The 12724-nt window shown below is 38.9% G+C and overlaps 1 protein-coding gene across 1 annotated transcript in view; it reads left to right on the forward strand.

Annotated features, from left to right (window-relative positions):
• The window catches only part of LOC143908563 (sodium channel protein Nach), a 228595-nt gene that overhangs the window by 152262 nt on the left and 63609 nt on the right, over positions 1-12724 (forward strand). The window lies entirely within an intron of this gene.

A 12724-nucleotide genomic window follows, 5' to 3' on the forward strand; every position in this document is an offset into this window, starting at 1 on the left:
GCAAATTATGTAAATGCAGGAATAGATAATTATTGTTCGATAATGCTCGCGTAAAAAAAAATAATTTTTTATTAAATATAAATTTTGTCTAATTTTGGATAAATTGAAAACTTTATTTAAAAAAAACTAAAAGAGTTAAAATCGAAATATTTTCCAGTTTTATCGATGATCTGAATGTTATTTTTCTAGTAGTTTGCGAATAAAGATATCAAAGCATTTTCGGACATCGTCAATTGTCTTGAAGTGTGTATCTGTCAAATGATGTAGCGACAGACTTCTCTATACTATTAGACCGCTTCTATATAGAGGAGATCAGGAGGTCGATTATGTATTTTGAGACAAGGTAAAAATTACAAAAATAAACACATTTTACTAGATTTCGACAAATGAAATTGTAGATTCTCTATTGAATTTCCTCACTTTTGTAATTTTCACCTTGTCCCAAGATACAGAATCGATCTCCAGGGCAAACTCGACATGATTTAAAAAAAAAAGCAATTTTCAACAATTTATAAAAATTTTTAATTGTAAGGAAGACCGGGGCTAGAAGTTTTGATCTTAAAACAACATAAAATATTACTAGAAAACAATGTAGTTATACTTTTCATAGCGACTTATTCATTTTTAAAATTATTCTAGTTTTATTTTAAAGTTATTTGTTTTATATTATTATAGGTTTCTCTCGTAGAAAGTCATTTATTTGTGACAGGTCGGAGAGGAACTTCTTGCCCCGTTGTGGGGTAAGTTGTTACTAAAAAAAAATTATTATTTTTTAAAAAATATTCTACTTTTGAATTGAATAAAACAAAAGAATTGTTTTCATAGATAAATTTTATTAAGGCAATGTTTAATACACATGTATTTTTTTTAATTTTAAAGTATAACAAAATAATCTTAATAATCTTAATAATCTTTAACTATTAAGAAGTCAACAATCATAAACATTATCTTTGAGATAGATCTATAACAATAACATCTATAACAATAACCCATCAATTTGCTTTATATTAAATCTTTGTACTTCGTGAGAGAGACCAGTTTCTTTAATAACAGATTCAGCAGCTTTATGCATAAGTTCGACGAAAGTGGTGCCCCTTTCAAGGCTACTTTGACCAAGCACCGATTAACTTAATCATTGATTAGTCCGTTGGAAATGACCAATCGCATTTTCTCACGAAGCAAATTGACAAATGCGATTGGTCATTTCCAATGGACTAATCAATGATTAAGTTAGACTGAGCTTGGTCGAAGTAGCCCTCAGTCTTTCTTTTGTAAGTTCGCATCTTAAAACAAAGTAAGAATTGATATAGACAAGCATCACATTTAAATGGGGGTAACAATAACATGCCCCAAAGTCACGGTAACAACTAACCCCAATTGACATATGTATCAACTTAATAACATTTTCTATTTATTTATTGAAGTAAGTTAATAAACGCTGCTACGTAATGTTGTTAGATAGTATTCAACCCATAAACACGATCCATTTAACATCTATAACATTAAATAATCAAAATAAACTAAAATTAACAATCGGACAATATTTACTTACTTGGTGCGCGACTAACTCTTTGCTTATAAGTAACGACCCGTTGGCAAAGACGCTACTAAAATGGCCGACGCGGTGGCGTGATCGGCAAACGCATGGAAATATGCTTCAAGCATATCGCTTCCTCCTTTTTCTTAGAGTTAAGACCATTGGAACAACTTACCCCGGTTTAACCCCGAGCTCCCCTACACATTTAAAGATTCCTTCAAGTACAAAATTTCTTAAGGAATTTTTACTGTACGTCGCTTAGTTTTGCCCCCAAGAAAGGAAAAGTGACGCGAAGACAAATTTTCAAATTAAAAAATACCGGGGTAAACTCGACACTTTGCCTGATCGACACAATTTGATCTGGAGATGTGCGCACACATACATTTGTCATGGGCAATATAGCTGACAAGCATAACATAGCATGATAAGCATTGTTTGTTATTGGGAGCCGATAAAACGGCGTGGTGTCGACTTTTCCCCGGACGTCGTTTTTCACTTTTGTCACCCCAAAAACATGAAAAATTTGAAAATATGCAAAAACAATATCGGATTCGTCTAAAGCATTTAATTTTTCATTAAAATCACTTACCTGTAGATTCGCAAGAGTAAAGCTCGATGAATGAGTAGAAATTTTCGAGAGATCAGAAAATTACTTTTTACCATCAAAAATACTTATGTCCCCTTATAGAAAAATACACTCAACTTTTGGTGTTAACCGTTAAAAAAACACCATAGAAAAACCCTTAAAGTTGGGTGTGATTTCGGACCGCCAAATGAAGGTTAACCATTATGTGAAGGTTAAAAAGTCCTCTATACCACTTTTTTTTTTGGCAAACAATCATCAAGATATCACAAGCTAAATATTGAAAAAGTTACAAAATTTTCCTTGAAAAAAATATCTCAAAAAATATTAAGCAAATAAAAGAATTTTTCAAACAAAAATTGTTCAAATTAATTAATAGAGAAAGATGGTACACAATAAAAAATAGAAGTTTTCATTTAAAAAATTTGACTTAAGCCCTATTGGGTTCAATACAGGCCCTGGATCCAAAATCCAATAAGATCGTCTATTGGCCCCCTTCAAACCTTTACCTTTTATCTGAAACACTTTTCCAATAAACCAAGCCGTCAATTGACACTTAACAAAGATTAACAATATAACATTTAAATGACACCCAACGATAAAGGGATCATGGCGACACTGATTAAATCGACATAAAACATTAAAGGTTAACACTCTGTTAACACCAAACCAACATCCAACAATGAGGATCAGTCTTTAACCTACACTAAACATTGAGGCTTAATCCCCAACCTACACTTATCGTTGAGAATAAACTCCCAATATACACTCATCATTGAGGATTAAACCCACAACTTACCTAAACCTTAATGGTCAACAGTCAATCTACACCTAAACTTAAGTGTTGACACTTAACTTTGATGACAAACACTAAACTTACGCTCGGACCTCGCATAGACTACATGGAAATCTGTCCCCCGGTGAAATTGGCTGAAATTTAAGTATGTTGTTGTCCTCGACGTCCTGAACAAAAAACTCAAGGGCACGACTCTCTAAATTCAGTACTTTTCTGTCCAGAGACGTTTAAAGTGGAAACCTATGACCACATGCTTTTTCACGAACCAAGTATATATTTCTCTCTCAACACACACACGCACGCACGCACGCACGCACGCACACACACACACACACACACACACACACACACACACACACACACACACACACACACACACACACACACACACACACACACACACACACACACACACACACACACACACCCACCCACGCGCGCCCCCACACGCACACGCACCCACCCACCCACACACACACACCCACACACACACACACACACACACACACACACACACACACACACACACACACACACACACACACACACACACACACACACACACACACACACACACACACACACACACACACACACACACACACACACACACACACACACACACACACACACACACACACACACACACACACACACACACACACACACACACACACACACACACACACACACACACACACACACACACACACACACACACACACACACACACACACACACACACACACACACACACACACACACACACACACACACACACACACACACACACACACACACACACACACACACACACACACCTACACACACACACACACACACACACACACACACACACACACACACACACACACACACACACACACACACACACACACACATTCACATATACGCGTGTGCGTGTGTGTGCGTGCGCGCGCGTGTGTGTGTGTGTGTGTGTGTGTGTGTGTGTGTGTGTGTGTAGCAGCAGAAATAAGGACCCCGCGATTCGTCACTCCCGCAGTATTTTATGACTCCAAACCCTCTTTGCTTTGTGTGAATGTGTGTGTGTGTGTGTGTGTGTGTGTGTGTGTGTGTGTGTGTTGGCAGAGATAAGGACCCCACGGTTCGTCACTCCCGCGGTAGTTAACGACTCCAAACCCTCTCTGCTGTGTGTGTGTACGTGTGTGCGCGCGCACACACGTGTGTATTCTTGCGTGCGTGTTTCATGTAAGCACGCTTTCAATCTACTTTTCTTCTTCTATTACAATCTCCACTCCAATATTTTCTTGATTTCCTCTATTCGCTGCATCTGTAGTTGTATTTAATAAACTTCCATCTGAATATTTTACATCCCTCTGATAACGCGCATATCCAAGATACCACAAAATGCTAGCCACATGGGCGCATGTACCTAATGTTCTTGCACCAGATTGACAAGTGCAATAATAACCATTTATTACTTCTTGTTCAATTTCATTTTCGGGAACATATGAAATAAAAACTTGATGCTTTGTGCTCGATTCCGAAATCTGGAGTAAACTCTCACTCTAATGAGATTGTTCTCTTGAAACAAAGTATCGATTTGCAATTCATCGTCGTCATCTCTCTGCAGTTTATCTTGAATATATGAAGGTGAGAGATTGACTTGATAAACGCCTAAAGTCAAATCTCGCAAATAATCTATTTCAAGTCGTGGAAATGTTGGAACTTGTTCATGTAATTTTTGCCATTGAGCATTCCTATAAAGTAAATTGTCAATCTCTACTCGCGCTTGAACTACATTAACATCGTTCCTCCGTTGGAGCATGTTTCTGGCGATCTCAACAGTTGCATTTTGCATATTAATTAGAGGATGATATCTATTTATTATTGCACCTGCTATTCTATAATATTCTCCAATATGTTTAGCATTTTGAATATTGAACGTATTGGCGAGCATTTTAAAAATTGTTTTCAAATGCCCATTCCTTGCTTCTACAATCCATCTGACTTTTGTAACAATGCGAGTGTCATTTGCCTGTACGGTTGTTAACTGTTGTTGCCCTCTTTCTAGTAGAGCAGGCATTTTATAAGTGATACCCAAGCGATTAAGAAATGGAATAGCATATCTGTACCCCCTATCGACTAGAAATATATCGCCGTTGTGGAACCATTTCCGTAGATTTTCCGCATCCCTCTCAAATTCATTTTGAAGTATGATGGCGTCATTGTTGTATGAGTCCGAAAAATATGGTCCCAGTATTGATAAAATATATCCATCTGGTGCTAAAACAAGCGTTGGCTTTAATAAATGTCTTCCTTTATGGATAAATTAAGATTGTCGTAGGACACGGAAGTTACTACTCTTATGAATATAGGCATAAGTGCCATCCCATATAACAATGACCTTCGGTATATTGGGCTGGTCATTATATAGCTCGTTAGCAAATGGTGTCACATGGCGATTGATGAATTCTTCTCTACCGATAGCTCCTACTCCCATGTTTTTACGCAAAAATCTTGTCCCGAGTGACTTTCTGACATTACATATCGCTAAGTTAACAGCTTGCCTGTTTGAATAATTGAAAATAACTTTCAAGAATTCATCAGATAATTCTTGTCTTAACTTGCATAAAAATGTCATTAAATCTCTAGTCTTAACGTTCCTGACATCTTTTACATCAGGCACGGGCCTCACAGAATGCAAAAAAAATCTTCAAACTGTTTTATATTTAAAGAAAATAAGCATTTGAATTCTTCATCGTTTAAGTTATCAATATTTTCTAATCTGGTCTGGGCTTTCGCCTCTTTACGAAGATGTTCCAAGAAAAGTTGTAATTGTGGGCCTGGGATAACGTAAGGTCGATTAGTATGCGTAAATCCAGGAATGAGACCTGAAAGGATGCGTCCATTTTAATCTAGATGACGCTCACAACATCTAACACGATCAGGAATATAAATATTTCCTTGGACAAACACATGGATTCTACATTCAACAGATAACTGAACTGTATTATCAACGGCCTGACACACAATACAAACACGATTTCTATGTTGCTTTATAACATTCAATCTCAGACATGAAGGATCATTTCTAATTGCATTTATTTCATTTTCCACAGATCTATTACAATTAAAACAAATCCTAGTATCATTTTGAATATTTATATTTGGCAAATTGTTAGAATCGCGTCTAAACATTGCAATTTCTTGTTTAACTTCATCATCTCTTATACGGGGCATTTGTTGTATATTGCCCAAAAGATTGCAAATAAAGCATCTGCCACCCCTTCCCTGCTCAGCGGACGCATCTCGCTAATCCAAACGAAATACATTTTGTATTCTATACGTATAAGGACCATTATTGGCTTTTAATTACGATTTGAATATATATATATATATCATCAAATATATATATATATATATATATATATATATATATATATTTCACACGCACGCACGCACGCACGCACGCACGCACGCACGCACGCACGCACGCACGCACGCACGCACGCACGCACGCACGCACGCACGCACGCACGCACGCACGCACGCACGCACACATACACACACACACTGTTACCGCACACACTGTACACGCGTATATGTGAATGTGTGTGTGTGTGTGTGTGTGTGTGTGTGTGTGTCTGTCTGTATATATGTGAGTGTGCGTGTGTGTGAGTGTGTGTGTGTGTGTGTGTGTGTGTGTGTGTGTGTGTGTGTGTGTGTGTGTGTGTGTGTGTGTGTGTGTGTGTGTGTGTGTGTGTGTGTGTGTGTGTGTGTGTGTGTGTGTGTGTGTGTGTGTGTGTGTGTGTGTGTGTGTGTGTGTGTGTGTGTTGAGAGAGAAATATATACTTGGTTCGTGAAAAAGCATGTGGTCATAGGTTTCCAATTTAAACGTCTCTGGACAGAAAAGTACTGAATTTAGAGAGTCGTGCCCATTGAGTTTTTTGTTCAGGACGTCGAGGACAACAACATACTTAAATTTCAGCCAATTTCACCGGGGGACAGATTTCCATGTAGTCTGTGCGGGGTCCGGGCGTAAGTTTAGTGTTTGTCATCAAAGTTAAGTGTCAACACTTAAGTTTAGGTGTAGATTGAGTGTTGACCATTAAGGTTTAGGTAAGTTGTGGGGATATACACTCATCATTGAGGATTAAACCCACAACTTACCTAAACCTTAATGGTCAACATTCAATCTACACCTAAACTTAAGTGTTGACACTTAACTTTGATGATAAACACTAAACTTACGCCCAAATTTGAGTTAACACTCAAATTTGGGCGTAAGTTTAATGTTAACACTTTTGGGTGTTAACCATCAAAGTTGAGTGTACTTTTTCATAAGGGTCGCACTAGAAATTACACTGTAACTCAGAATATTACCGTTGACAACACTGGCATATAAAGATGTATTTACAGTAAGAAAGGCAAGTTTTTACGATAGATTTAAATTGACAAAAAGCTTAGTGACAAGTTTGCCTCGGTGTCGAGTTTCATTGCCCCGATCTCCCCTACTACTAGATTTATGTACCCAGAACTGAAGCACCATTTTCTGGGAGGCATTTTATACCTATACTCGCCACGGTGTTCTATTGGCATGTTAGGTTGTGACCGGAACATAACGTACGGTTCCAAGGTGCAAACACTTCTTCTCACGAGAACGATTCAGTCAGCCAATATTATACACGGACAAACACACAATAAAGTTTACTTCTCAAAAAATGGCTGCCATTATCTCCACCACGTTAAAATTTTGCATCATTTTTAGCAGGCCGATCGGCCGAACATAGTGGTCTAGTGATATATAGAAGTCTGTGTAGCGATCTAAACAAGTGATAATTATAATCTGAAGGATTACTACTATTTATATGTCTGGTGAATAAAACCAGCGACACACGGCTTTTTATGCTGGATTACTCGCGTACGCCTGTACTGGCAATCTTGCTGTCTGATAGACTGGAAATCGTATGTCTGCTAGTCACGCTGCTGACTGATCTGCTGGATTTCCATGATAGAACAGGTGCTATTTTTCTTACATGGTCTTATACTGGCTCATTGCGAGAGTCAATCAAGACAGCCTCAGGTTAAGGCTAGGTTATGTGAAAAAATAAGTTAGCCAGTACAATTTAGTACAAGTCAGTACTAAATACGAAAGCCTGTATTGTCTGAAGCTAAGCTAGCTACACGGTCAGCAGCACTGCCAGCAATTCTGCCCACACAGTAGCAAACACTCAAATCCAGCAGATAAAATAGCATCGTGTGCCACTGGCTTAAGTCACGTGAGAAACAACCATCCAGTCCAAAAAGAAAATAATATCTTTTGTCGTCTTTTGCTGACAATAAGTGAATAAGAATTGTTATAGAATAAAATCTTATCTTATGTGCGCTTAGATCACAAAATGGCCTCTTTGCTCAATTTTACCGCTCAAATCAATAAATTACTATTCGTAACGCTCAGTAGTTATTGTTTCTCTTGGCATATAATATATTACTTCTTTTATTTCCCAAATGCACAACAAATGTCTTCTTGAAGTGGATTTACAGTCGATATTGAACGGCTAGTACTACGTTTACGCGAGCGTTACTTCTGTAGTAACTTACGATACGTCCTTCGCGTAAACGGGATTTTGTAGTAACTTACGATACGTTACTCCGCGTAAACGAGTAATATATCGTAAGTTACTACAGAAGTAACGCTCGCGTAAACGTAGTATAGGGTATACATAATTTTTAACGTTTAAGATTATCATGGAGTATCTATATTTTATCACTCGTGTTAATTTAAAACCAAAAATTTTTTTAACCGATTTTTATTAGTAAAACTAATGCCGTATCATATTTTTGTTCTCTTTAATCAGTTTATACGGCTCTCACTTTTTTCTTTCTTTTCTATTTTATGTAAATCCTCCTACGCAGAATGGCTTTTTAAGTGACATTGAGCTGCTCTGCAAATTTCTTTTGAATATGCCTGCGTTTTAGTCCAATAGTTGTTGCAATTATTTATTATAACATTTCTGAGAGTTGCCGGAATGTCTCAATTTTTAAGGGGATGCTGTAGTGGCAGTAATTACCGACATTTATTTGAACACACAAAACTTCAAATCAAGAGTCACGGTAGTGTCTCGCGCCAAGTACACGCGAAGCGAGACCGCACCGTGACTCTTTTACGCGAACGCACGAGTTGCAAGTACCCGAGATTTTGAGATCTCAATAACGAATGAACGGATCAAATTCTAAGTAGACTTGATCGATAACTTCGGTTTGAATTATATGTTTTTATTTTTCCGCTACGTGCCCTACGAGCGGAAATATTACGATGCAAAGACCAAAATGTTAAATTTTACAATTAAGAAACATCGTCGTCGTTCTACGGTTGCTTTTGCCTCGATAGATGGCGTTTGAGAGCATCTCGAGCTAGAGTCCTTATATAAGAGTCTGGCCACTGAGGCTATTTTGTAACAAAATAGCGTATCGCATTTTATACAGAGACTCTAGCATTTAGAGTCAAAGATACTCAGAGACTGTAGTCGCCAGCCTTAACCTAAGGAAGAAGAAGGAGAAAGGGGCTGTAGTCGTATTCTAATTGGTTTCGCCATTTTGTTACAAAAGGTTGATTGAGCCAATACGTGTGAGTCCACTCAGTGGCCAGACTCTTATATAGGGACTCTATCTTGAGCATCCCCTCCGGGTCCCCTCCATGACAATGTTACTACACTGAAAAGAGACAGCATATACACGTATGTACGTGCGCGCTCGTCGCTCAGTGCGTTTGCGCGGACAACAGCGCGCTGTCAAGTCAGTTTTATTATAACCTAGAAAACATATCGCGTTCACGCGGAGTTCTGCTTAAACCGCCGTGTGAGACAAACGTGTGCGCCTGAGTCCCCCTCTACTTAGTTCGCATTGCGTGATATTCGTGGGTGTAGCGATACCAGCTTGCGTGGAGTCGTTTCGCGTGCTTTTTTCGGGAGGGCTTTTGTTTTTCATTAATTGTTGCTCCCCTCTTGGAGGGGGAGCGTTTATTTCTATTGATTGACCTGAGATAGAGATATCGAGTCCCGCGGCCACTCATTCAGCACGTGTCATCAGCCCTCGCACTTCGGATGACAAGGCACATTGCGCGCATAAGAAAATGAAAACGAGTGAGAACAGGAATTCGACAATATTGCAAAAGACTTGATGAATAACGAATTGTTGAATGCTAATCGTAAAGTGACTTATAGAAATCGTCGAAGTCTCTTTTTGAAACAGCAGAGAGAAGAGGAATTAAATAGGAGGCGCAATATGCCCATAGATACAGACATCCGCTCACAGGAGGATGGGATGGAGGTGGGCGTCGGCTCCACAGATAAATCCACAGAAGGCCTGGGCCGCGAGTTTTTGATAAAAAAAAAGTGACCCTGCCAAGTAGTCAGAATATTAGTGTAGATTCTAATAGCGGGTATTTAGCTCGCGACGATCACGTGATAGACACTTGTAGCGCGCGTGATACTGGCGTGATCAACTCTGAGCTTCCCCTTGACAAGGAATTCTACATAATAACGGATTCTGCTTTGAAAAAAATGTGCCTCTGGCTCTGTATTTATTGACACGCAACGTATTGCCAGATTTGACGAAGATTTTACAGGTACGGCTAAGATAACCCTACGTCTCCCCCCTGACCAGTCTACCACAAAAAAGGGTAAGAATCGCATAAAAATTTGGATGATTTTAATGGAATTGCAAATCTGCCCTAAATCAGTAGACATGATTAACCATTTTTTGGCAGAGGCGATATTTAAATATTTTGTTGACGCCAATCATGCTTTAGAAATTATTGATAGACTCCTGGATCCAGTTAAACTAAAAGCGTATCTTGAGCAGCGCACAGTGATTCGCAAAGGGGTGATAACAGATTGGCCCTTGACGATACCGGAATTATGGTCTGTTATACAGGACAGATCGAATCTTATTAAACTAGATGGAATGTATCGTAAAAAATGGGACGTTACTACGAAAACATCCTCCTTGGTCGCTACGGATAATATAATTATCACTTGTATAGCTGATAAAATTAAAGATTTAAAAATTTTTTTAAATAAAATTGGACTAAGAGTAAGGCCCCTGACTAGGCAATGCTTTACTGCTTTAGATTTGGTCATACAAAACTCGCTTGTAAAAGCGAGATTTGCTGTATAGTCTGTGGCGACAAGGCACACGGTCAGTGCAAAAAAAAGGTTTAATGTTGTAACTGCGGCGGTGAGCACAAATCTTTTTAGAAGAGAATGCCCTTCTTATATATATATATAAAAAAAATATTAACGTCATTATGGCTTACAATAACATATCGTTTCACAGAGCCTTACGGATGGTAGAAGGGGACAATGAGCAACGCCCGCCTGATAGATTCAGACAACCTGAGTCTTGGCCAAAACTGCCCAGTGGGAATGATATGTCCGAACGTGGTGATGAAGTTGATAATGGACGACGGGAGCCTGGGATCCGGGAAAATCGGGTGAAGGACCGCCGTGAATAACAAACTAGGACAAGGATTCCATCTATGAACTTACCACCCACCACAAATGGTGCTCGGGAACATTTTAAGCAGTTTGATACACGTGCGGGAGATATCCCCAAGGAAAGAAGAGGAGTTACCATCCTCCGGGGTAATTTCTGGGCTCAAATTGCTCGGGGCCCTCGCGAGGACAGGCGCGGGAAAGCCCGACCTCAGAACACGATTACCGACGTAATCGAGCACATCCTATGTTTGATACAGAGATCCTCAGAAGCTAGGAAATTGCTTGTTAGTGCGCTAGTAAATTCTAATCTGTTTGATTCAAGAGGTAAGTCAACATCTGTTGAATATGAACCGTATGATATCGATAGACCGGAGAGAGACGAATTGGATAGACTGAGTGATTTATTAGATACCCTGATTAAAAGAGGAAAGTCCGGCAACTCTTCCATATAATTCAAACTTTTATTGTGGAACTGCCGAAGTTACCAGAGGAGCAGAGTTGAATTAACAAAACGGATTCTTGATTTTGATATTATCGTGTTGATTGAGACCAGATGTTCGGGTAGCAAGCGAGTTTATTTTCCAAATTATAAGACCGTATGCAGTCCAAACCGATTGGGGAGCGGAGGCGTTTTTGTATACTTCTGTAGCCATCTTGAATTTAAAATCTTACCCATTTCCGGAGTTGTGCCGGACATAGTCTGTGTCAAGACAAAGAACTTTTGCCATAATCTAAACATTGTTGTTGTTTACATGCATCCTTGCAGACCAATGTTCAGACAGGACTTGTTACCTGTATATAATGCGATAGGTGGAAATGGCTGTGATACTGTTATTCTAGGCGACATGAACGCCCACAATATTATGTGAAATTGCCACTCCTTGAATGAAAGAGGCGACTTACTATATGAGATGATGACTGAGTAGGGATTTTTCTATATCAATTCAATTCTGACACGTTATTACGTGTGAGTTCCTTGGGCCAGCGTGACTCTAATATTGACTTGCTGTTTGGCTCGTTGGGTATTGTTAATCAAATACCAGCAGATGGAGGAAGCATGGAATAGTGAACATTTCCCCATCACATTCACGTTTGATAATCACCTTTTGACATATAGGAAAATTACTAATAGACTGTCCACCAAGAGGACTGATTGGCCACGATTTAGCGAACTAGTGAAAGGTGAGATCCAAACCAGGCTATTACCTAACATGGGTCTTTTTAAAAGTAACTTTGAGAACTACTATGGTCAATTTGTTGACATTCTTAGAAGATCTATTAACGTTGCCTTGAGCAGAAGAAGCGATGCTTTACCTTCAGCGATA

The sequence above is a fragment of the Temnothorax americanus genome, unplaced genomic scaffold (genome assembly GCF_048541705.1).
Source record: "Temnothorax americanus isolate GAGA-0224 unplaced genomic scaffold, ASM4854170v1 Scaffold99, whole genome shotgun sequence".
In the NCBI taxonomy this organism is placed as follows: Eukaryota; Metazoa; Arthropoda; class Insecta; order Hymenoptera; family Formicidae; genus Temnothorax; species Temnothorax americanus.